Raw genomic sequence first — 24,926 nt, forward strand, 5'->3', positions numbered from 1 at the left:
CTCTCCTTCTCAACGCATATACGAGTCTTTCTACCTCTATAGTTAGGCCTCTGCCTACCCCTCCCCCACCCCCTCCCCCCACACACATCGATACATCGAGCGCTCTAGTCATGTCTCCCTGCCACACACAAACTTGACATGTGCCCTCTAACGTTCCGGTAGGCCAGTCGCCCTATATCTTTGACTTGCACACACACACAATTTCGATGGCTCTCTTCATCGATCTCGCACCCACCCACTTGATCCTCTCTTCGACTCTATCGATAGCTATGACCCCTCCCTCTCTTCTCGTGGATTGCCCGACCCTCTATGTATGATATGGATAGGCCTCCAATTCACACACATTGCATGCAAAATTTAGTTTGAGATGTCATCGACACATATTCCCACAAATAATTCACGAAATCAACCCCCACCCCAAAACAAAAACACTCATGAGCGCGGTTTGTATCTCTCACACACACGCACGTAGGTGGGGACGTGCACGAAGAGAAGAGGTGCATGCACGGCGCACGTACTCCCGTCTTTTCCCAACCACACCCGCGCGGGTACACGATGGAGCTCATTTCTGTACGAAAAAGGCAGCCCACGTGGTAATTTGGCACGTGTACTGGTTGTCCACTTGGTGGAGGGAGGATCGTCTACCATGGGTGAACAAACAAATTGCAACTTGACGTGTTATGTTAAAAAAAGAGGCAAACAATGTGGGGCCTACCTTAGAGGCAAGGCTCTATACACTAGAGTACTTTTGATGTGCCCCGTCAACTCGTAGAACGAGGAGAAGCTTGCTTAGTACGCCGTCTCCCCCGCCCACGGGCGCGGTGGCTCGTAGGATGAGGTGAAGCTTGCTCCGCCTTACGCCCGCTTCCTCGCCCATGCGTGCGGTGGCTCGCAGGACGAGGAGAAAAATTTACTACTCACTCCGTTTACTCTCGTCCCTACTACCTTGGTTATAGAGATTATATCATATTGTTTGGAATATATATGTCCTTTAGTAGATTTCAATATGAACTACTAGTACATACTCCAAACACTGATGTATATAGATGTATTTTAGAGTGTAGATTCACTCATTTTGCTCCATATGTAGCACTCTCCCTCGCCCCTCGACCCTCGCCCACGTGGTGGACGTGCAGCAATTCATTCGGTCTCATATAGCCAGAACGATATATACTGCACTACCATTATTGCTCGACTTCCCGAAGAGGCGAAGAGCCAATCGCAAGGTTAATATTTTGCAGATGCCAAGCGCAAGGTTATAGGAGAACGAGTAGTAGGTGTCGCGTCATTTATAAATAAAGTTTTTTTCTTCAGTGGCACGTACGCAATATGATAGGTTGATATGGAGAGAAAAGGAAACCGCTCCACTATATACATAGTCAGGACGGGCCAGCCTACACGGTTGCTTGCTGGGGTTGCTCTCTTCACACTCTCTCGCACAAAACGACTGTGGCCACATCTCTAACATCCCGGCGGATCACGTCCGCTTGGGGAAGGGGTGGATGCTTAGTGTAGCACTACTAGGAAAAGGCCTACTAATGGCGCACCTAATTTGGCCATTAATGGCGCATTAGTGGTGCGCCATTAGTAGCACGCCATTAGTATATTTTACTAATGGCGCACCACTGGTGCGCCATTAGTATCTGGTATACTAATGGCGCACCCCAGATGCGCCATTAGCATATACAACAGTGCGCCATTAGTATGCCTCCCAGGGGGCCATCTATACCCAGGTGCTTTGGCATACTAATGGCGCACAACAACTGGATGCGCCATTAGTAACTTCGGCATACTAATGGCGCACTGTTTAGTGATGCGCCATTAGTATCCTCTGGCATACTAATGGCGCACTATGATGTGATGCGCCATTAGTATGAATATTAGGTTTTTTTTTTTTTTATTTTCTGTTTTTTGCACAGGTTACAAAATGTATAATTGGACAAAATATAGACAGCACACATCAACAACAGATTCATCGAATACAATAGAAGATTAGTCTCTGAATACAATTCATCATTTTAGTCTCCGAATACAATTCATCATATTAGTCTCCGAATTGAAAAGACCGAACAAAGATAGAACATTATATTACAAGTCTCGAGACCGCGAGTTTGTCTTCACATTACAAGTCGATATCGATCATCTAAACTACCATCACATAGAAGAGAGCTGCGGTCATCACGATGAGCATCATCACAATGAAACTCGTCTTCATCCGGTACCTCCAACGCTCCCTCCCTTCTCCCGCTAGATAGCGGGCGTATCTAGATTCGGCCTCGGCCCTAGTGGCGTACCCTTTGTAACTGTTACTGCTGAATCGGTGAACCTGTCTCCGACACTCCTCCCAGTCGTCGTAGACTCCGGGAACCTTACCCTTGTACACGACATACCACGGCATCGCTATGCAGTAGCCAAACGAAACGTTAGTACCAATTCACAGACAATACATAAGCAATATATAAGTATGCAACAGAACGATCAGAAGAGAAAAGCAAGACATTAATAGCATCGATTACATCTAAGTTGAAGGACTCTAGAAACCAAAGAGACATACTACAAGTTCATTAAAGTTTAATTACAACATGACCCAATCGATGTTTCAGAACTAGACACAGCATCACTGCTTTCGACTCGACTCAAGGGACCGGAGCGTGGATGAAGCCGCCGTCTATCGTGGGAGTCATGAAACAACGGGCGTTGTCAGCCTGCATTTGTAGGATTGTGTCGATGTCACTGTTGGACGGTTGATTTCTGAGGTAGAACTGCCCCGAGGTACGAAGGACATCTTGATGGATGATTTTCGCAAACTCCGACTGGATGCGAAAGAATTCTTGTCTGATGTCCGCGTCCTGGATTGCCGACATGCTCGCGGCCCAATCTTTGAGTCTACTCGGTAGCAGTAGTTGATGATGGTCCCGTACGATCGCCCGCATGTGATGGATGGCGTAGTAGGCACCCTTCTGACCGCCAGGCGGCTGCTTGACGCAGCAGAACGTCGTATTGTGGGAGAACACGTGCTTGCCGTACTTACGAATAGGCCTGGTGAAGGTGCCTCCAGATTTGACGTAGCCGGGGAGAACATCATCAAGAACCTTCTTGACATTTGTGTAGTCTACGTTCGACTGACGGTCCGGGTCGAAATACGTGGCCATGGAATATTTGGGGCTTAGGAGGATGAGCGTGCAATGTGTGTCACTGCAGAAAACACGGAATGTTAAAAGAAAAACGATCGAAATCTAAGAATTCATATGTTACGGGGCGGTTGAGGGGAGGACTTACTCGGGAAAGTAAGGCACGAGGAAGTTGTCCTTATCTTGGTTTGCCAGAATGACGCCTTCGAGGTAAGAACTCGCGACTTGCCGGTCCCCAGCGCTGCCCAAGATCTTGGCACGCATGTAGAAGGGGTCGACTATCACGATGTCCGGGGTCTTGTCGCGAATGATCCGCATCTCCATACTCAGTGAAAATAGCCGAACGAAGGTGTAGTGCAGCGGATGAAGGTTCAACATAGCGTGGATGTCATCAAACCGCAGGACGATCGTACCCCCGATGGAGTTATCCACAAAGCCCTTGCCCTCTGGCACCTTGGCCGCGAAAACCGGGTATGCCACATCCTTCTCTCGGAGACGCCGCTTCTCCAAAGAAAGAACACTGTCATGCAGACTCCGCATAGCACCGGTTGCAGCATCGAGCATATTTCTCGGTAGCATCGGCCTACCCGCCACATGCACCCTCCTCGAGATATCCGCAGTTGAAGGTGGCCCGTCCTGAGCACGGATCGTACTCGGTGCCGGCTGGCCCGCACCCTTGTTAGTCTTTCTTTTGCGTGCCTTCTTCTTGATCTCCTGTAATGGGACCGAGTTCTGCTCACAGACCGCCTTCTTGAGTGTGTTGGGGCTGATCATATTTCGCACCTCGCCTATCTGAGGCTCGGTGAAGTCGGCAGCTGGAGGCGTCTCCTGAGAGCTGAACTGCAGACGACGCCTATTGCAACTTGGCTTCTCCGCGGTACCAGCTAGATCGCACACGTCTTTTGTTGGGTTGGGTTCTTGAGAAGGAGGCCCCATGAAGTCGCCACCGTCCCCATGATCGGCAAAGTACTGATCGACGTTGGCAAATGTATCGTCGTCGTCGTCGTTCTGATCCTGTGCCATATGCATGTTTGGATCCAGTGGCATAGGGATGTCCGGCACCGTTGCGGCGGTCTTGCCATGGGGCCGACATGGCGCCGGCACGACTGGCGGTGTTGTCTTTGGGGTGGTGTCCCCCGCCCCCAAACGAATTTGGCTCTTCGGCCAAAGCAGGGGCCAGCTCAGGTAGGCACTGAGGTTCATCACGTCATCATCGTCGGCCCCGATGGGTCGAATCGGAGGTAACACCTCGTTGCAGCCTGGCAGCACCCGAACCAGTTGAACCCTAAACAAGTTGGGTGGCATCTGGGTACCGTGGAACAAGGGGTTGCTCGGTTGAACGATTTTGCCCTTGGCGACATGGACCAACTCGTTGTTCACGAAGTGATGGAGAGTGCATGGAACGTCGGCGGCGCCCTGCGAAAACATGTAGGGCGTTAGGGATGCCCAGTCAAAGGCAAGGAGATGAAGTCCTCGGCCGAGAGAGGCTTAATTAGTTACCGTGATGATGGCGTCGAGCTCGGCTAATGTCGAGGCACCGCCAACGGCGGGCGTGCAGTTGACGGAGGGGCCGCTTGCTGCAGAGGTGCCGGGCGGCGTACACCCGGGTGCATTAAGCTCCCGTGCCGGCGTCGGAGACACCAATGCCGGCTCCGCCGGAGACACCAATGGCCCCGCCATCGCGTTCTGCGAGTTGCTGGCCGTGAAGCTAGGAATCGGGGGCGGCCCCTGTTGGCCGCCTGCAATCCACGCACTAATCCCCTGGATCAAGGTAGGCACAATGGCGGTGATCGTCGCTCCGAGTTGTTGTTGCACTTGCTCTTGGACAATCTCCGGAATCCGCGCCACCTGTGCCCTGAGTTCTTGAACCTCGCGCGCCTGGCTTTCCGAGCTGGTCTTTTTCTCCTTTCGCCCAGCAGTGTCATAGTATGACGACCATTTTGTCGACAAGCCTTTGCCGGCCACACGACCAGCTGACGTCGGCTTACTGAGCTTATCCTTGTTCTTCATTACATTCAACGCCCTATTTAGAGTGGTGTCCCAAGGGTTGCTCTTAGTCGACCCCGCGCTACTGCTTTCAGTCGCCTACGGAAGGAATGTGAACCATTTAGAAATTTGGCTTCATTAATTAGAATGCAACCATATGGAGCTAATTACGAGGGGGTGTATTCCTTACCAGAACAAGCTCAAGCGCCCTGGTCTTCGGATCCGTGGTAAGCTCCTTTGTTTTCGGGTCCTTCCTGTACTGGGCCCTGACAAAGTTCCTGGTCTGCTTGTCACCGTATTTATCGAAGAGGGGCGGTAGGCCTTGCTCGGCACGGTCCGCCTCCTCCTTGTCCCATCTAGGCTCCGCCACTCTGTAACCGCCGGGACCGAGTGTGTGTTCCCCTAAGTTCAGCTCCCGCATTTCTTTCCCCCACTTACTTGATTCGGAGTTTGCGGTGCTCGAGCAATTGATCTGGAAGTCGTTGTAGTCATCTTCGGTGATCGAAGGATTTTTCTCCTTGATCTTCTCATAACTCTCACCTTTCTCGATCATTCTCTTCACATTGCTTTTCCAAGTAGACAGGGCCTTGCTCATCTTCGTGAGGGCAGCATTGTTCACTTTATTCCCTTTGAGGCTCGTGTTTTCAAATTCAGCGGGGAACTTGTATCGTTCGTGCAGCTTCGTGAAGAGGAGGTTGCGCAAATTCCCTCGGTCAGGATGCCTCAGGTTCTCGGTGTTGATCGAGACGGTGCTCCGGAGAATGCACCCGAGCTGAAGCGAGTACGCCTTGACTATTCGCTCGGGCGCCGTTGGATTCCCGTCGGAGTCCACTTCAGTAACTTCCTCCTTGAGGGTGCGGAGCACGGTCGGGCGCCGGTCCTTCCGTTGCCTCTTCGGTTGGCTGCCATCTGTGCGTGCGCCGCCATCATCAGTGGTGGCATCCTCGGCGGCACCATCAGTGGTGGCATCAGTGGGGTCATCCTCGGCGGTACCATCAGTGGTCTCAGGATCGGTGGGGAAGGCGGCGTCCTCATACAAGTGAGGTTGTTCCTCCATCTCCTGGGACAGCTTCCAGAATGGCTTGACGCTCGAACCCCCGGCCTCATCGTTGTTGGCCATGTTTCTCTCTAAATAGGAACAAAGTTTGGTCAAAAAGTTGGTTATTGTCAAGGAACAAGATCATGGTCTCATCATTTAGGGTTTGTCGACACCGAGGCATCCTAAAAGCTAAGGTTTTATCATTGAGGGTTTTTCGACGCGGAGGCACCCTAAAAGCCTAAGCTTTCATCATTTCGGTTTTTATCGACACCGAGGCACCCTAAAAGCTATGCATTAGTCACAAGTACGCCGGGGCACTTGATCCTACTTAATTAACTACTAAGATACCCCGGCCCATGCATTAGTCACAAGTACCCCATATGTCCTATTTTTAGCAAAGTCATGCTAAAATTCACGGAAAATTTCAGCATGACCTTTGCTGAAAATAGGACATATGGAGTACCCGAATTTGCCGGAACGGAAGTTAATCGACATTCCGGCAAACTCAAGGGCCTCTCGGGTGGACAAGGCAAAAAAGGCCTCCATCACAACATGGAAAATACATTGGCATGTGAAGAGGTGAAACAATATATGCATCTCCAAGCAGTATCATTCAACATTTTGGACAAAACACTACAAGCAACATGAGACACTGAAAACAATTGCTACCAATGAATCTACACTTCTATAACAAAATAAATCAGAAACTTAGTCTGTCATCATTAGGCAGCCACAACCACTGGACACGCAAAATAAATGGCGCCCACGGTCATTCTATCAACACTTAAAAATTTGAGGAATGTCAAACTGCTGTACATGACTAGAACACATAGTAACAGAGCTTTGTGAACCCAACACTTATGTAACATGATTCAGACTATTGCAGCACAATGGAATTTTAAGTGTTGATCTCACCATACTATGTGCTGGATATGATCTCAACTAGTACTGCTGCAGATCACTTGGCTCCTTCTCCTTCTGGCTAAACTAGGATGGCTTGTGTGACAGCAAGTAACCAGTTTAGCGGCTAAATATTACTCCCTTCGTCCACAAATATAATATGTTCATGGTCATTCTACCAGAAGTTCAGTTATGGTGTCCAGATGGGGGTATATCTGAGCCATTTTCTTATGCATGTCCCTGTTTTTGTGTCGCCAGATAATGATTTGGTCCCGATGTAGTGATTCTTTCTGCTTTCACCGATTCTTGTGTGGTTTCTGGTCATATTTGGTTCTTTGACAATTGGCTTCTCCCTGTTATTCTTTTTTTTGGGATTGGCGGTAAGTGCAGTTGATGGAGATGACGAATAAGGCTCATTTAGCGGTGTACCAAGATCAGATACCATCACTTGTTTTTGTGGTATGGGTTATGGTTACTGTTGGCAGTGATGTACATTCAAGTTGGCCAGTTGTCAATATTTTGTCTACTGTTGTCCAGCACAGCAACTGCTAACTGGCCTCAAATTTGCTTTCTGCTGATGATCATATTAATGCTTATAGAAGCCCATACGTGGAAAATCACAATATTGTCATACACCTGCATTTACTTCTTATAACCTCTTGTTGCAAAAATACCATACCACCTTCTATAAATGGGCCAACTCCGAGCCTCTTGCTAAATAGAGCTACTTCTGAGTACAAATGATCGTTTCCTCAACAAAATTTGAACTAATCTTTTCCTTTTTGAGAATTTTTATTCTTGCTCACTGGCATCCATGTATAGATAAAATATATGTTGATAGTTCGGTTATGATATTAGTTCTTTCGGTAAAATCATGTTCTGGTGGATACAAAGGACTGTTTTGCAAGTTTATATTTTACCTATTTCTTAACATTTTGTTGGTTTTGCAGTATGTCAACCAGTTCTGTTGTTTGAGAAATAGTACTGCAGCTGCACTTATTCTTGTCTTCTGTTCTTCCTTTTTCTTGAATTGCTATGCTGATTCTGCTGTTCCTAAGTCCCTTGGATAGTATTTGAAACTATCTTATTTGGTGCTGGGTCAGTTTGCTTGTTTCAATTGCTATTTGACTTGATAATTTCATTCTTTTCTACCCTACTCTTTATGTACTTATCAGTTTGTACTTTTGGTTACTCTTTACTGGTTTCAATTTAAGGGACGTATAGGGCAAGTTCAGATGTCAAGATTACTGATTCTTTCGTGTCATCTAAGGCTGTAGTTTTTTTAACGGTGTTCAAGACACAAAATAATTTAATCTTAATCCCCATCACCTAACAATTTGTTATAATCTAAGGCTGGTGCCAGAATTACTCCAAATTAGGGCACACTGAGAACAAAATAAAATTTTCAGCTAATTTCTTGAAATTTATGCACAAAAACCATGAATCAGTGACTGAAAATATGCTAAAAGATACCCTATTAAATTCAGGAACGAACAAATGCATGCACACAGGAGTATAGTTCGTAAAAAAACTCTCAACTATGTTGCGGATTAACTATTTTAGTTGTACAATAGCATAAGTATTATCCCAGGTATTTAAAACAATTTCCAAACTCCGATCAATTTATAACAAAATTGTCCAAATCTTATAGTTTCTAGTAAGCAAAATCATACTCTCCGGGTTTGTGTAAATCAAAAAGAAAAATAACTTAGATATAGTTTAAGAATGCATGTTAAATCTGTGACATATTAATACACGCAGGATATAATAGTAATCACTGCCAGTTAAAAATTATTTGTGTACCATCAATCTAGAGCCAAAAAAATTGCAATTTTTCAGTAGGCCGTCAATATACTGATGACTACACGTTTAAATTTAATATAGAAATACATGCCAACACTACAATCAACTCCACGTAGATTATAAATTGCATAACTATTAAGTATAAAGAAAGACATTTGAAATAGTAAAAATTAAGCTTTCAAGATATATGTCTTATTGGAACATCATGAGGCATCAGATAGAACAGGAGTAGTAAAAAGATCACAGAGTATAGAATGCTGTAGAGTACGCCGGGTGGCGGGGTACCTGGAGGAAGGCGGGGAGGAGCGCGAACTTGTCGACGGGGCTGGCCACGGGCGCGGCGCCGAGGAGACGAGGACGACGGGGCGGCGGGGCGGCGGCATCGGGAGAGGAGAGGGCGGCGTCGGGGCGTCGGGGCGGAGATGAGGACGACGGGGCGGCGTCGAGGCGGCGGGGCAGCGGCGTCGGGAGAGGAGAGGGCGGTGTCGGGGCGTCGGGGCGGAGACGAGGACGACGGGGTGGCGGGGCGGCGGCGTCGGGAGAGGAGAGGGCAGCGTCGGGGCGTCGGGGCGGAGACGAGGACGACGGGGCGGCGGGGCAGCGGCGTCGGGAGAGGAGAGGGGAAGGGGATCGAGGGCGAGGGCGAGGGAGAGAGAGGGGATAGGTTTGGGCCGGGGATAGGAGAGGGGAAGGGGATCGAGGGCCGGGCGAGGGCACAATACTAATGGCGCACCACCCCTCGGTGCGCCATAAGTACATCCATACTAATGGCGCACCTCACCCTGGTGCGCCATTAGTATTTTTTTTTCTGCTCGAGCCAACAGGTTATCTTCCACCTGACCTGGTCCACACCAAGTTCCCTCTACTAGCTCGACTGGTCAGTAGCCAGTTCTCACACCAGGAGGTCCTGGGTTCGATTCCCAGGCTCCACAATTTTTTTATGCATTTAAAATGTTGTTTGATATTTATTTGTGTTTAAATATGTTCAAACTTGTTTAAATCATAACAGTAATATTTTTTTTATAAGACAGTAATAATTATTTAAAAAATATCATCAAACAGTAATGCCGGTGGAGCGGGGGAGGGTGCGCGGGGTGCGGGGGGCCGGTGGACCGGGGGGTGCTCGGCGGCGAGGGGGACCGGATCTGGCGAGGTGGGATAGCGATCGAGATGGAGGGGGATCGAGATCGAGTGTCCATGAAATTTAAAAATATTCATGATAGTTCAAAAAGTGCCCATGAAATACAATCGAGAAATGAAGGCTACGATTTAAATACAATCGATCTTAGCTAGCTATCTGTTCACAATCTTCTTGCCCTTCTTTTTCGCAAATGGAGTTCTTCTCTGGAACGGACGTCCTTTAGGTAGGGTGGTCCTGCTTCTTCTTGTGGTGTATGCTGCTACTTCATCATCGTCATCATGTTCGATTCTCGGGTCGCCGTACTTGTCGAAGTCTTGCTCATTGGCTACTCCATCCATTCCGATGATCTTCCTTTTGCCTCTCCTCACGACAACACGACTGGGCTTTGACGGGTCGGTAATGAAGAAGCATTGGTCCACTTGGGAAGCCAGTACCCATGGCTCATTTTTTGCGGTGACGTTTGCGCCTGCGGTCTTGGATTTGGCTTCGGGTATAACCATGGTGGTGAAATACCGGTCTTCTTTTAGGACGCTCCTGGCCCATCTGACACGGAACATCGGGACCTTCTCTCCAGCGTAGCTCAGCTCCCAGATCTCCTCGATCCTTCCGTAGTATTTGTCCTTGTCGTTACCGGTGTAGGATTCCATCGTTACCCCGGAGTTCTGATAACCATCGCTCTTCATGTCCTTGGCCTCAGTGTAGAATGTGTAGCCGTTGATATCGTACGCCTCATAGGTCATCAGGTTGTGCTCGGCGCCCTGTGACAAGGCGAATATGAGTTGTTCTTCCGCGGAAGAATCCTCATGTAAAGGGTACGATAGAAGCTTCTGCTTGAACCAACGCGTGAAACATGAGTTGTGCTCTTTGAGTATATCTCCGTCCGTCCTCTGTTGGCCTCGGTCATTGTACGTCTTCTTAATAAAGGTTTTGCGCTCTACCACCCAAGGATCGACCACGTCTATGTGTTGTAGCGCGACTAGGTTTGCTCTTTCAAAGTCGGCGAGTCGACCCTCGAAGTCGACATGCATTTCACGGCGACCCTCACGGTGACCCTCACGGTGACCCCATCCAGCGAGCCTGCCGAGGTGCCTGTTGACGGGCAGACCAACGGGGTTCTCGATGCCTAGATAATTCGTGCAGTAGGAGATGCACTCTTCGGTCAGAAAGCCCCTGGCTATGCTTCCCTCTGGACGTGACATGTTGCGAACGTATCCTTTGATGACACCATTCATCCTTTCGAACGGCATCATGCTGTGCAGGAACGTCGGCCCGAGTTGGATGATATCGTCCACGATATGGACCAGCAGATGCACCATAACGTCGAAGAATGCAGGCGGGAAGTACATCTCAAGCTCGCATAGTATCACCATGATCTCTTCCTGTAGCCTTCTGAGTTGCCTCACGCTAACAGACTTCCGAGAGATGACGTCGAAAAAGTTGCATAGGCAAATAGCGTTTCACGGACGTGCGTGTCCATGATCCCACGGATTGCAACTGGAAGTATCTGCGTCATCAGCACGCGACAGTCGTGAGACTTCATCCCGCTGAACTTCAGCTTCGCTAGGTCTAGGTATCTGCTTATCTTCCCTGCGTAACCGTAAGGAAGTTTTACTCCTATGAGGCAGGTGAAAAACTGCTCGATCTCCTCCTGACTTAGAGTGAAGCACGCGGGAGGGTAGTCATTTCCGGTCTTCTTGGCCTTTTTGCCTTTGCGACGACTTTCCGTGTCCTGCTTCGCCTCATCATCATCATCATATATAGCGTGAAGCTCCTGCCTCATGCCCATTGATTTCAAGTCTGCCCTTGCTTTCAGCCCATCTTTGGTCCTCTCTGGCATGTTGAGCAGGGTACCAAGCAGACTCTCGCACACGTTCTTCGTGATATGCATGACATCAAGGCTGTGAGGCACACGGTGGATCTTCCAGTACGGCAAGTCCCAGAAAACAGACCTCGTTTTCCATACCTTCAGCAGCGGCTCTCGCGCCTTTCGCTTCTTTCCCGGCTCTGGCGCCTTTTGCTTCTTTCCCGGCAGTGGGCAGTCTTTCCAATTTTTCAACAGCTCGTCTATTTCCTCGCTGCTCCTCGTACGCGGGCGTCCTCGGGGTTCGGTTTCACCATCGAATAGATCCTTGCGTTTTCTCCACGGGTCATCGTCGCGAAGCCACTTTCGATGTCCCATGAACACGGTTTTCGAAGACCCGGGATCTCTATCTAGCTGGCGATACGTTGTGTCATCCATGCACCTGACGCATCCAGAAAATCCGTGGACCACTTGCCCCGCGACATATCCATAACCGAGATAGTCGTGCACCGTCGTGAGCAGCGCGGCTCTCATAGGGAAATATTCTTTCTCTGCGGCGTCCCACGTATTGGCTGGCGTTTTCCACATCGTGTCAAGCTCCTCTTTCAGCAGCCCCAGATATAGATTGATGTCGTTCCCTGGTTGTTTCGGTCCTTCGACTAGCATACTCATGTGAATGTACTTCCTCTTCATGCACAACCAGGGGGGAAGGTTGTACATCCACACAAACACAGGCCAGGTGCTATGTGTGCTTCTCTGGCTGCCAAACGGATTGACTCCATCGATGCTCGCGCCCAGCACGATGTTCCTTGGATCATTCCCAAATTCTAGGTCTTCGAAGTTCAACGCTTGCCACTGGCTCGCATCCTTAGGGTGACTCAGCATCTTGTCTTTTTTATCTATCTCCGGATCATTTGCGTCATCTTCTCGCTTCTTCTCCTCCCTATCCGCGTGCCAACGCAGGAGCTTTGCTACCTTAGGGTCCGCGAAATACCGCTGCAGACGAGGAGTGATCGGAAAGTACCACACCACTTTTCGAGGAGCTTTCTTCCTCTTCTTGTATCGAGTGACGCCGCACACCGGACATATGGTAGACTCCGCGTGCTCGTCCCGATAAATGATGCAATTGTTCATGCACACATGGTATTTCACGTGCGGTAAATCCAGAGGACACACGATTTTCTTCGCCTCCTCCAAACTGGTCGGGCACTTGTTCCCCTTGGGAAGACGTTCGTGCCAGAATGACATGTTCTCGTCGAAGCATGCGTCGGTCATTTTGTGTTTTACTTTCATCTCCAGAGCCATGAGCGTTACTTTCAGGCGGGTATCCTCGGGCCTGCATCCTTCATACAATGGAGTAACCGCGTCTAACTCAAGTTGATCCAGCTTGGCTTTCTCTCGGGAGGCAGCTCTTGCGTTATCCGTCTGCTTGAGAAGCAGCTCTTGAATATGAGGGTCCTGCACCCAGCCCATCGATGGTCCAGCGTCGTCTGCTCCGCCGGCATCATCATCTTCATGATCATGCCCGTCGTCTGCTCCGGCATCTTCCTCATCATCATGTCCTGCATCTTCTACATGATGACTGTGCACAGCATCACCGTCGTGATCATCTCCTAGGGATTCTTCGTCTTCTCGCCCGCCCGAGCCGTGGTGGTTGTCTTGCTGCCCTTCCTCATTTCTTGCCCGGCCCCCATGGACGACTTCGTAGTCATCTTCATCACCTTGCCACCGATAGCCATCCATGAAACCACGCAAGAGCAGGTGGTCCCGCACCTGCCAGGATTCCGGGTCCGCAATAAGGCTCTTCAGCTTGCATCTTCGACACGGACATCTTATCTCCGTCTCGTTCTTTTGAAGCATCTCGGCATTCGCGGACCTCAAAAACCTATTCACGATGCCTTCGGTCATCATGCGGACCATGGTCGCCTGCGGGGTAGAGGAAAACGATATTTTAGAACCAAGAAAAAATTTGGCATGACTTTCCCTAAAAATAGGACAAAAAAGAATGCTTAATGCCAAAATTCTCGCCGAAACGGAAATGAATCAACATTCCGGCAAAATATTGGCAACTATCGCATTTCAAATACCGGTACACCTCCAAACACAAACACATATGCAACACCACAAACATATGCAACACCACGAACATACATAGATCTAGCTAGGCCATAAAAAGTGCATGTGCACATTGTTGTAGGGAGAACAAAATAAATATAGCTTCCCCCCTTACTTACCTATCAAAACAAGGTAATTTAACCACTTAAATTGAATGAATCTATGATGGAAATGAGGTGACAAAGAGGAGGCACCCGAGACAAGGAGGAGGTGGAGAGAATGAAGTGGGGAGAAAGTGAGTGTGGGTAGGAGAGGCTGTCCAAAATATCTTGTTGCTGCCCACTTACTAATGGCGCACCAACTCTAAATGCGCCATTAGTAATCCAGGTTACTAATGGCGCACCTTCTGGTGGTGCGCCATTAGTATGTTTGGACAGGCGCACTAGTTAAAAAAAATTGATACTAATGGCGCACCCTTGGCCAGGTGCGCCATTACTAGTTACAACTAGTAATGGCGCACTGTGTCTGGATGCGCCATTAGTATGTTTGGACAGGCGCACTAGTTAATTTTTTTTTCATACTAATGGCGCACCCTGGGACAGGTGCGCCATTACTAGTTACAACTAGTAATGGCGCACTATGTCTGGATTCGCCATTAGTATGTTTGGACAGGCGCACTAGTTAAATTATTATTTTTGATACTAATGGCGCACCCTGGGCCAGGTGCGCCATTACTAGTTACAACTAGTAATGGCGCACTGTGTCTGGATGCGCCATTAGTATGTTTGGACAGGCGCACTAGTTAAATTTTTTTTTATACTAATGGCGCACCCTGCGCCTGGTGCGCCATTAGTAGTTTCAACTCTAATGGCGTATCAGAAGGTGGTGCGCCATTAGTATATACTAATGGCGCATCGCTTGTCTGGTGCGCCATTAGTGTCAATCCCATCTATAGCCCTTTTTCTAGTAGTGTAGATGCGGTGACCGTCGCCGGCGGCGAAAACCCACTATCGGCACGTCCCGATCAGGGGTCCCCGCCGTTCTCTCTCACAAAGCCGGTGAGGTTGCCTTCGTCCCTTGCTCACTGTCGCGACGTGGGCAGTTGCCGCCTCCCTCCTCAAGGTTGAGCTACGTCCCTCAGGTACAACTCCCTTTACAGCCGGCTTGCACCACTGCTCCAGCTGCCCACATCACTCCCTGTGGATATTTCTCTACTTCTTTGCCCCGCACATACCTCTACTGGCTTCTACGTACTGTATTTGTGATGAGTTTATGTCTCATCAACTAGTCCCGGTAATCTTATTCTAATCACGCTTCTTCAATTTCTTTGCCACAGGGATGCTCATCTCGATTTTGGTGAAACTGCACAAAATGATCCGATGGTCAAAAGGTTGCAAACTTCATTTATTAGGAAGCTCGAACGTTGCCAGCAAATTGAAGCCTAGTCAGGGTTCACGGATCAAGGGCTAGGGACTGCATGGATCGTTTTTTTTAGCTGCCTCTGTTCCAAAATAAGTGTCAACTTTAGTAGTAGTACAACTTTGTACTAAAGTTTGCACAAAGTTGAGACACTTATTTTGGAATGGAGGGAGTACATATTTTCTATGATCTGTCAATCATTGAGATGCAATAGCATGCATGTTAGTCTCCTTTGTATTTGATGAAATGTTGCAACGGGGAACCTTGGACGCAAGATACATGTAACAGAAGCTGGAAGCTTCATAGCATTGTACAAATTTATCTCGCTGATAAATTACAGTACATACTATACTAGTACTTCCTCCGTTCCTAAATATAAGTCTTTGTAGAGATTTCACCATGAACCACATGCGGATGTATATAGATGCATTTTAAGTGTAGATTCATTCATTTTGTTCCGTATGTAGTGGAATCTCTACAAAGACTTATCTACTAGTAATAGCTAGCCCCCACTACTAGGAATTCTCTATCCTCTCCTTGAGCCACATCATCAAAATTGATGTAGCCATTAGATGAAGTAAATCAGTCCATAATAGCCGTCTGATCTAGACGTTGAGAGGCTCCGCACTAAGCCACATGCAAGCATGCAGAAATACCATGGCACATGCATGTGAGTGGGTTTTAAATCACATCAACATGTCTGCATGCAAGCATGCACCGGTAGCATGCATGTCAGTGAGCTTTTAAGTCCCATTAACATGTCAAAAAGAAAAATATTATCCCATTATGCAGTAGGAGTTGGCTGATCTTTTTTCCTTACGTGGGATGATCTAAATGATGATGGGAGTTTATTTAGTTTCGCTACCACATTTGTCATGCGGTTATAGAGTTTTCTTTTAGTTCTATGAAATCGATAATTTTGCACCGAGAGATATACCGCTGTTCCGCGGCAACGCGTGGGGACTCATCTTGTAATATTTAGGAACGGAGGGAGTACTATGTAAAGAGTTAGGTGTCGCACGGTGATAGTGTGAGGTGGGCCATGTAATCACTGAGCCTGCGTGTTTTCACTGCTCTTGCACGCCTCCGCTGTAAGAATGGAGACAATTGTAATCTAGTAGTAGTACCTCCTTTCGCCGAAAGCGTGGGACATCCAGCAGTCCTACCACCTTAGTAATAAAGACTAATGAGCCGTCAAATCACATAGACCCAGCAGTAAGTTGGACGGACGAAGCAACCATCACTCTTGCGCCAGTGAGAGGTCGCGTCCGCTCTGCCTGGGCATGAATGCGGCACCGATTCTTTGGAGCGGTGCTGACCGTTTCGGGCGGGAAGCGCGCGCGGGCAATGGAGCTTTGGGTGGGCCAGGCTGGTTAGGAGCGGGCGTGGCAGCTGTCCGCATGTCCCTACCGGACACGCCCGAAAACGAGAGGATGCACCGACTCTCGCGGCTAAAATCGTACACTACACAACATCTCTCTGTAGCAGTAGGTCAATCTGTCGCTCTCTCTAACACACGCATGCTATTACACACACACGCACACGCACGAACCTTGGTCCCGTTGCACCTTCTAACGTGACTTATTACACCTAGACGAAGGGAGTAGTAAGTATACGAGATACGGTGGCACACTGACTTAAGTCGAATACAAGTGCCCAAAATTTGTGTGCATGTTATAATAAGGATTCACTTAAAATAGTACATGAGCGAACAGAGGGATCAATTGGACAGTGTTCCCGAGCAGTAGCGAGATGTGTGAGGTAAGATACACTGCTGGCGCTTTTAATTTTTCTTATTAATTTGTTTGTTTCACCCTCTGACTGGTGGGACCCAACGTACTACGTGGAAAGAGGTAAGGTGACTAAGGCTGCATTATTTCTGCACCACTATGGATAGTCTTACCACCAAAGCCACATGACACGATTATGATTGAAATCACAATGACTCCCACACACACAAAAAAAACACGGCATGCTTGTCACACGAATGCAGGAATGTATAAAAGGTTATTTCCCTCTCGTTGAACATAATGGGAGGGTTGTGTAGCTGGTTAGCCTGTTCGCTCATCAAACTTGAGGTCTCGGGTTCGATAACTACACTGGAGCACAATTTGTGCCAGGAGGATTCTTTGACTGGTCAAAATGTTTTCTAGGGTTTGCACGCTTCACACTCTCTCTCCAGTATATATATACACGCTGGAGCCTCAGCGCTTGTAGTTGCTCTCTTCACACTCTCTCGCCCTCTTCCGCTGGAGCCTCAGCGCTTGTAGTTGCTCTCTTCACACTCTCTTGCCCTCTCCTGATCTAAACAAGACTTCGTTGGCCTCTCTCTCCCCTCACTGCTGCTCAAAGAGCCGCCAGGATCCGTCCGCCGTGAAGGGAAGGAGGCTTAACGCTGTCGCCGTCGGCGAGGGACTACCGGCGCAGCTGTTCACATTCCACCCAGCGGCAGCGCGGGAGGGCCTCCGACCCCTTCTTCTTCGCCGTCGTCCCGTCGCCCACCGAACCACGCCCCAAGAACCTTAACGTATAATTTACTTACTCCACATGCATTGCTCTAGCTGCATGTATACCATGAATCTAGGACGTGGTTCAAAGAGGAAAGGAGTGGGGGAAAGTAGTGGGAAAAGTTTTATATAGCATGAATCTAGGACGTGGTTCAAAGAGGAAATGAAGGGGGAAAGTTGTATAGCATGAATCTAGGACGTGGTTCAAAGAGGGAAGGAATGGGGGAAAGTAGTGGGGAAAGTTGTATCGCATAAATCTAGGACGTGGTTCAAAGAGGAAAGGAAGGGGCGAAAGTACTAGTTCAAAAAGGAAAGGAAGGGACAAGGCTGTAGAGTTTGAGCAGGACTAGATTTGCTGCGCTCACATAGGGAAAGGTGTCTAAAGATAACAAAACTAGGACCAACACAAATATGCTCCTTGGTTGTTTGTTCTTTGTTGCAACAGACTGTGCATGACCACAGTACATCGGTAGATGCACATGGTGCTGGTGCGTCCACTGTCCCGTGCAACTCATTAGCTGTTGTTAATCTAAGGCCATGTTTGGTTAAAAACTCCCTAGTCCCTACCTGCTTGGTTCCAGGGACTAAACATGGACTAGAGGTTATTAAATGACATGCTAAAAGACCATGTTACCCCTAGTAATGAAGTAATAGAGACAAGGTGTGATGCGTGGCAGGGGCAACTGTTGGAAAAAGTCCCAAAAAAGACTCCCTCGGGGTCTTCTATCTTTAGTCCCAAATGCCCACTTTTAGTCCCTAAAAGTCCCTCCTGTTTGGTTTAGATGGGACTGACACGGAGTTTTTTTAGTCCCTACACCAAAATGTCCGTGTAAACAAACACCTCTAATAATGCCGCTGGAAAATTGATGCAATGCCACAGTTAAAAGCAAATTACATGTTTAACGATTTTTATTGTTAATATAATCTCTATGTTAATATTAATCAATGCCACCGTTTGAGAAATGCTACTGTCTTGCTTTCTTTCCCATTTAGATAAGGTAGATGCTTCTTTTTGTTGGCTTCTGTGTCATCCACCGTTATTGACCACTAATTGTTTCCTTTGCACCTCTGTGTAAACAGGGTTATCTACTTCACCTCGTTGCCATTGTGACCTTTTGTTGCACTGCACAAAACACTTTTGTTTTAAGAGTGTTTTGTGCAGTTCAACCAAAATGTCACACCGACAACGTTGCTTGATTGCTTGATCTTAGTGGAACTGCACAAGAGGAGATCTTACTTCCTATCCATTAAGGCGAATTTGGTTCAGATCTTCTTCTTGTGACTTGTTTGAATTCCGCATCATGAGAGGTCAGTACTAGCCTTCTTTCACATGATTCTGCAGTGTGCTTTCATATGTTGTGCTACTTGTACGATAATGTTGCTTGATTTTAGTGAACTGCACAAATGGAGACAAGACTTCCAATCTGTATGTGCACCGTAATATCCCATTGAGGTAAGATAAGGATATTTCACAACTGCTGGCCTGTATTTTGCCACTTTCATCAGAAAATTAAGTTTAGTACTATACTTGTGCTCCCTAATTGACATGCCAAATCTTACATTAAAGGCGAAGCTTGTATGTTATTGAACCAAGTGATGAAGGGGAAGAACAAGCGGAAGAAAAACAAAAATCAACTCCCGGTGCTGTAATGAAGCACTGGAACTGTGATGACACAAGTAATGATATAGTCTTGCATCTTAATTTATTGCTATGGCTGGAACGAGCAGTTGTTTTGCCACTGATTTGATGCCACTCTAATGTAATATGTAATTATCTCTACTTGTGCAAACAGGGATCTTCTTTGAAGATACCATATATTTTAGTGGAACTACACAAGAAGATGTTGGAAACATTAAACTAATCGAGGAGTATATAGTAAGCATGGCCACCACCGTAGATAGCAACAGATGGTTCCGGAGAAGTGCTTCATCTGTATGCTCTACACAATAAGCCTCCTGACAAAGGTTGGTACTCGCCCACTGATTTCATCCATATGATTGAGCTTTGTCATCTCTATTGGTGTTGTGCTACTGTTTAGATACTGTCATGAAAAAGTGGTATTGTCCTTGAGAAGTGCTTCATCTGTGTTGTTTTAAATATTTCCTTTCCTTTTTTTCGAGCAAACAGGGATGCTAGCATTTAGTAGTCCTCTTGTCTTTGCACAACAGGATCATCTTCCTCTGAAGAAGAATATGGAGTACGTGAAGTGACTAGTTCCGATTATGCCAGGATGAAGAAGCCCTGTCTATCTTCTCATCAGAAGGAGCAGTTGTAGGATGGTTACATTACTCCCCACAAGACCAAACTAACTTCAGCTCAGAACGACTGACAAATCTCCATTTTTTTTGCTATGGTGCGCGATACAATGTTGTTCTAGGATTCTTTCTGGTGAGTTCCATTTTTCTAAAAGTGTGCTCTACATGGACCATGTATGTGCCTGTTGAAACTGTCAATTCATAGTACAGTTAGCTTTATACTAATCACTTTTTTGTATTTGTGCAAATAGGGGTGCTCAGCTTGATTTCAATGGGAACTGCACAAAATGTTCATGAATACATCGAATCATTCATTTCCACCACAAGAAAGGAGGTGCCAATAAGTTCAACGCGTTGCAACATATAAGGGCGAAATCATACAAGCTACGCACGAATTTGGTTGATTTTGGTGGAACTGCAAAAAAGAATAGCTGGTTTATTTCGCACGAGGTGCCATGTCAATGTCCGAACTGATGGCAAACCCTGCCCATTCCACAATCGTAGGCATTTGATATTTTGGAATGGGACAACCTTGTCAAATTTTGCTCATTGATTTTAGCAAGACATGCGTTTGATATTTTCGAATGGGACGCCCTTTGCTGTCAGCAGCGTCGATCAATTTTTTCTTTATTCTTTAGTTGTGAAGTAAATATTGCCTCTGACATGTGAGTCGCTGAGATGCATAATCATCGATTGTTTTGAATGTTATCTATGAATTGCCAGGACTGTGTGTTTGATTGCAATGTACAGAAACGCTAAAAAGCTGCTCAAACACATTGTACTCCTTCTGTTCCTTTTTACTTCACACATTGTGAAAGTGCATACTTTTTTGTATAAGACTGGTCAAAGTAGAGATACTTTGACTGCAGACAAAACTTGTATGCAGACTAGAAAGGACCGGAGGGAGTACATGTGAAACTGCTGCAAACGAGGTGATCACCCTGAGAATAATGCTAGTACGTATTGTTTTGCATGTTCATCCAATGCCAGTGATACAGGAATTCGAACTAATCGAAATAAATTCATTCATACATGGTCGGATTTCATATAAACATGCTGGATTTCATTACATTTCATACATTCTTCAATTAAAAAGTGGTGCGCTGGAGGTATAATTAATTAACCGAAGCTACCCACCCGTGTCCCGCTGAGCCGAACAGAAGCTTCAGTGACTTAACTGCAGGTGTAGTTGCGTAACTGACATGTGGCCTGTTGGGCCCACGTGTCAGTCAGCCAACTGCACCAGCAGTTAAGTAGAAGCAGCGTTCTTCTCCAGCGCAGCTCTCCGACTCCACGTCGCCGCCAAGAAGCTAACCGGCCGTCAATGGTCAACCCGCCTAGCTTGGATTCAACCGGAGGGTAGCAGCGGTGGCCTTACTTGGACCCGAACGGTGGCGACCTACCGTGTTCTACTCTTCCTTGTTTTCTGTGTGGTGCGGCCTTGTTGGCAGCGGGGCGGGGCCTCGGCGGAGCCGGCGATGTCCTCTGTCTCGTTGCCGGCGGGCGGCGCCTCAGCGGAGCGGTGGAAATCCTCCCCCACGTTACCGGCAGGGTGGGGCCTCGGCTGAGCCGGCGATATCCTCTGCCTCGTTGTTGGCGGGGCGGGGCCTCGGCGGAGCCGGTGGTGTCCTCTGCCTCGTTGTTGGCGCCGCGGGGCCTCGGCGGAGCAGGGCCTTGTCGACGCCAGCGGAGCGGGGAATCGTCGGAGCCGGCATTGTCTTGTGCCTCGTCCTCGGTCTCGCCAAACAGCGCCTCGCCCGCTTCATCGCCCTCTTTGCTAGCCTCTTTGTAGGCGGCCGCAGCCTCCGCCACCCGCATGCGGTACCGCCAGCGCTCGAGGTGGCCCTTGCGGGCGGAGCGGTACGAGTCGAGCAGCGCCTCCTGCTCCGCCCGCTCTGCGGCGATCTACTCCTCCGCCTGCAGGTGCTCCTGGAGGAGATGGTGGTTGTAGGCGGCGTCGGCCTGCGCCTCCCGGAACTGCTCCTCATGCATCTGCCTCACCCTGTCCATATATTGGGCACGGGCCTCGCCAATGGTCATGGTGCAATGCACTGGCGAGGATGGCGCGGTGGAGGGGGTTGGCGTCGGATCGTCGACTACCATGTTCTCCATTGGGACGTCGTCGTCCTCTGGCTGCCTGGCGGCCAGCCGGTTGGCAGCAATAGCTGCCATCTCCTTGTGGTCCGTCGTCCGCCCGTCCCGAAGAGCGCTGGAGCGTGAGGAAGCCATGGTGGGCAGTAGTTCTGTGGACAGGAGAATGGGAACGGATGTGGATGACTGCGGCTATGGCCGGCGCAGCAGTTTATATAGCAATGGTGGGCGGGCGGAGGGACGGATGTGTGGCGCCGGAGTAGCCACCTCGGCAACCGCGTATCATTAATGTGGGCGGCAGATGGACGGACGGACGGCACTTGTGTCGTTTGAAGGCGGAGCAATCGCCTGCACCGGGAAGCGGGGCGGGCGGCGCTGACTGTTTCGGGCGGAAAGCGCGCGCGGGCGAGGAGATGACTTTACTTGGAGAGGATGACAATTGGGACCCACCAGGTCAATAGCCTCACGTACGCAAGTGCCTCCTTATTGTATATATATATATATAAGTATAATTTATTTTGCTTCCTTCTGGTTTCCTGACATCACGGTCCCACACCATTGTCAACCTATGTAGTAGTCAATAAACGAGAGAATTGCACAAGAAGCGGCCGACAGCTGGGACCAAGCAGCTCGAGCAGTATTTGTGTTTTTGAGGTGTGAGCACTGCAGAGTATTTCGATGTTTAGCCCAGATATTAATTTTTCTCCTCTGAACAACAACGAAAACATCGCTGCAGGTATTAACTGGGCGGGCTATGGCCCGTCTAGCCCAGGCCAGATATCCAGGCCAGATATTAATTTTTTTCAAGCTGAAAATGGCTAGCCCAGCTATACTTTTTTTTAGGAATACCCAGGCAAGGTCAAGTTGTTATTCTCCACCCCGCTGGGCTGCAAATCTTTCCTAGGAGGGATGCATTAGGCTTAACAAGAAAATGGGCTTTAAGAAATAATAAATGGGATGTAATTATAAAAACTGGGTAGTAACTATAAAAAAATGCACCAAACACATGATTACTTTATAAAATATTATTTTTGGATATTGAAAATTTTAATTTCATTAATTGTTGCGAGCGCAATGTTTCGTTGGATTTTTACGTAATATAAATTTATATTGAAATAGTATTTAATCTGACTAGAAATTTCGGGATAAAAATATTTCGGATCCCATCAAAATGTGGGAAATTTTATTGAATTCTATTTTGAACGGTTGGTTGAAATGGGCTGTACTTTTAACAAACTGTAAATGGGCTGTAGTAAATTCCATTAGAATTCAAAAATGGGCTACACATTCTTACAAATCTCAAATGGGCTATAAGTTCTCTGCCACACACTGCTGGCCTTACTAAGTTGACGCGTCCCCTAAAAAAACAGAGTTAACGCGTATGCAAGGCTTTGTCAACTTATAGTCAACACACGGTTCTAGCAGCAGTCGCCGTTGGATGTCCATCCAACGGATGCCGTGCTTCTTCTTCAATCTCGGATATTCTAGCTTCACCTGCCCAAAAAATGATTCCTCCCCCTGACATCTGGGGCGCACCGTTTCGGAATCTGACCCGTGGGCCTACTAAGTTGACGTACCAAGGGCTTTGTCAACTTAGTCAATATAAACGATTCTAGCTGCAGTGACCGTACGATGTCCATCCAACGGCCGTCGTGCTTCTTCAACCTCTGGTCTTCTTGCTCCAGCCGCCCAAAGCAGCGCCGGTCGTGCCGCCTGCTCCTGCCTCCCGTGGCCGACTGTGCTGCCGCGGAGGCCTCACCGCCCCCTACTACTCCCACCGCTGGCCAGGCAATCCCTCCACTGACCCACACACCCTGTTATTTTGCGGCGACGACAGCGCAGCCGAACCAGTGAACCCTCATACTCCTCTCCGCGTGTGCACCCATTGCCGCGTCTTCCCCGGCTGCGCGTCGTCCCCTTCCTAGGCCTCGCCGTCGTCCACCGCCCTGGTGCTCTCGGCGCGGCGTGGTCAACATGGTCAAGGAACGACTTCCATCGGACGTGGACTGTACGTGGAGAGGCTGACAGCTGGGTCCACGGCAGCCGCAAGGAAGTGCCTCCTTATTACGCGCAAAATAATTGTTCCTCCACCTGACAGCGGGGACCCACCGGACGGGCCACCGTATTTCGCGAAAAAATGATTCGCCCCCTGACTGCTGGGACCCACGAGCTACATCTTTGCACGCAAGGAAGTGCGTCCGAAAAAACGATTCGCCCCCCTGACTGCTGGGACCCACCAGCTACATCTTCGCACGCAAGGAAACTGTGAATATAAGCTCCATGTAATAAGCATACCCGTTGAATTATTTATTTGCTCGTGATAGCTTTTAATTAGGTTCCACTGTAATCTAACTTTTTTCTTAAGTTATTAATTGAGCTCAGTGACTTCAAAAAGTTGTACATAAGCCTTGTTTGGGCCTTTCCGGCATCGCTGAATGTGGGCTGAGTAACCATGTTAGGTTGTACTGTACTACACAGGCCTTTTTTTTCAACATCAGCAATGCAACTGGGCCGACAGTTGTACACAATATCCGGGTCAACTTGTTATTCTCCGCCCCGCTGTGCTGCAAACTTTCCTAGGAGGTATGCATTAGGCTTAACAAGAAAATGGACTTTAAGAAATAATAAATGGGATGTAATTATAATAACTGGACAGTTACTATGCACCAAACACGTAATTAGTTTGAAAAATATATTAGTTTTGGAATTTGAAATTTTTAATTTCATTACTTGTTGCGCGCGCAATATTTCGTTGGATTTTAAAGTAATACAACTTTATTTTGAAACTATATTTAAC

This window comes from Aegilops tauschii, chromosome 1, assembly GCF_002575655.3.
Source record: "Aegilops tauschii subsp. strangulata cultivar AL8/78 chromosome 1, Aet v6.0, whole genome shotgun sequence".
Taxonomy (NCBI): Eukaryota; Viridiplantae; Streptophyta; class Magnoliopsida; order Poales; family Poaceae; genus Aegilops; species Aegilops tauschii.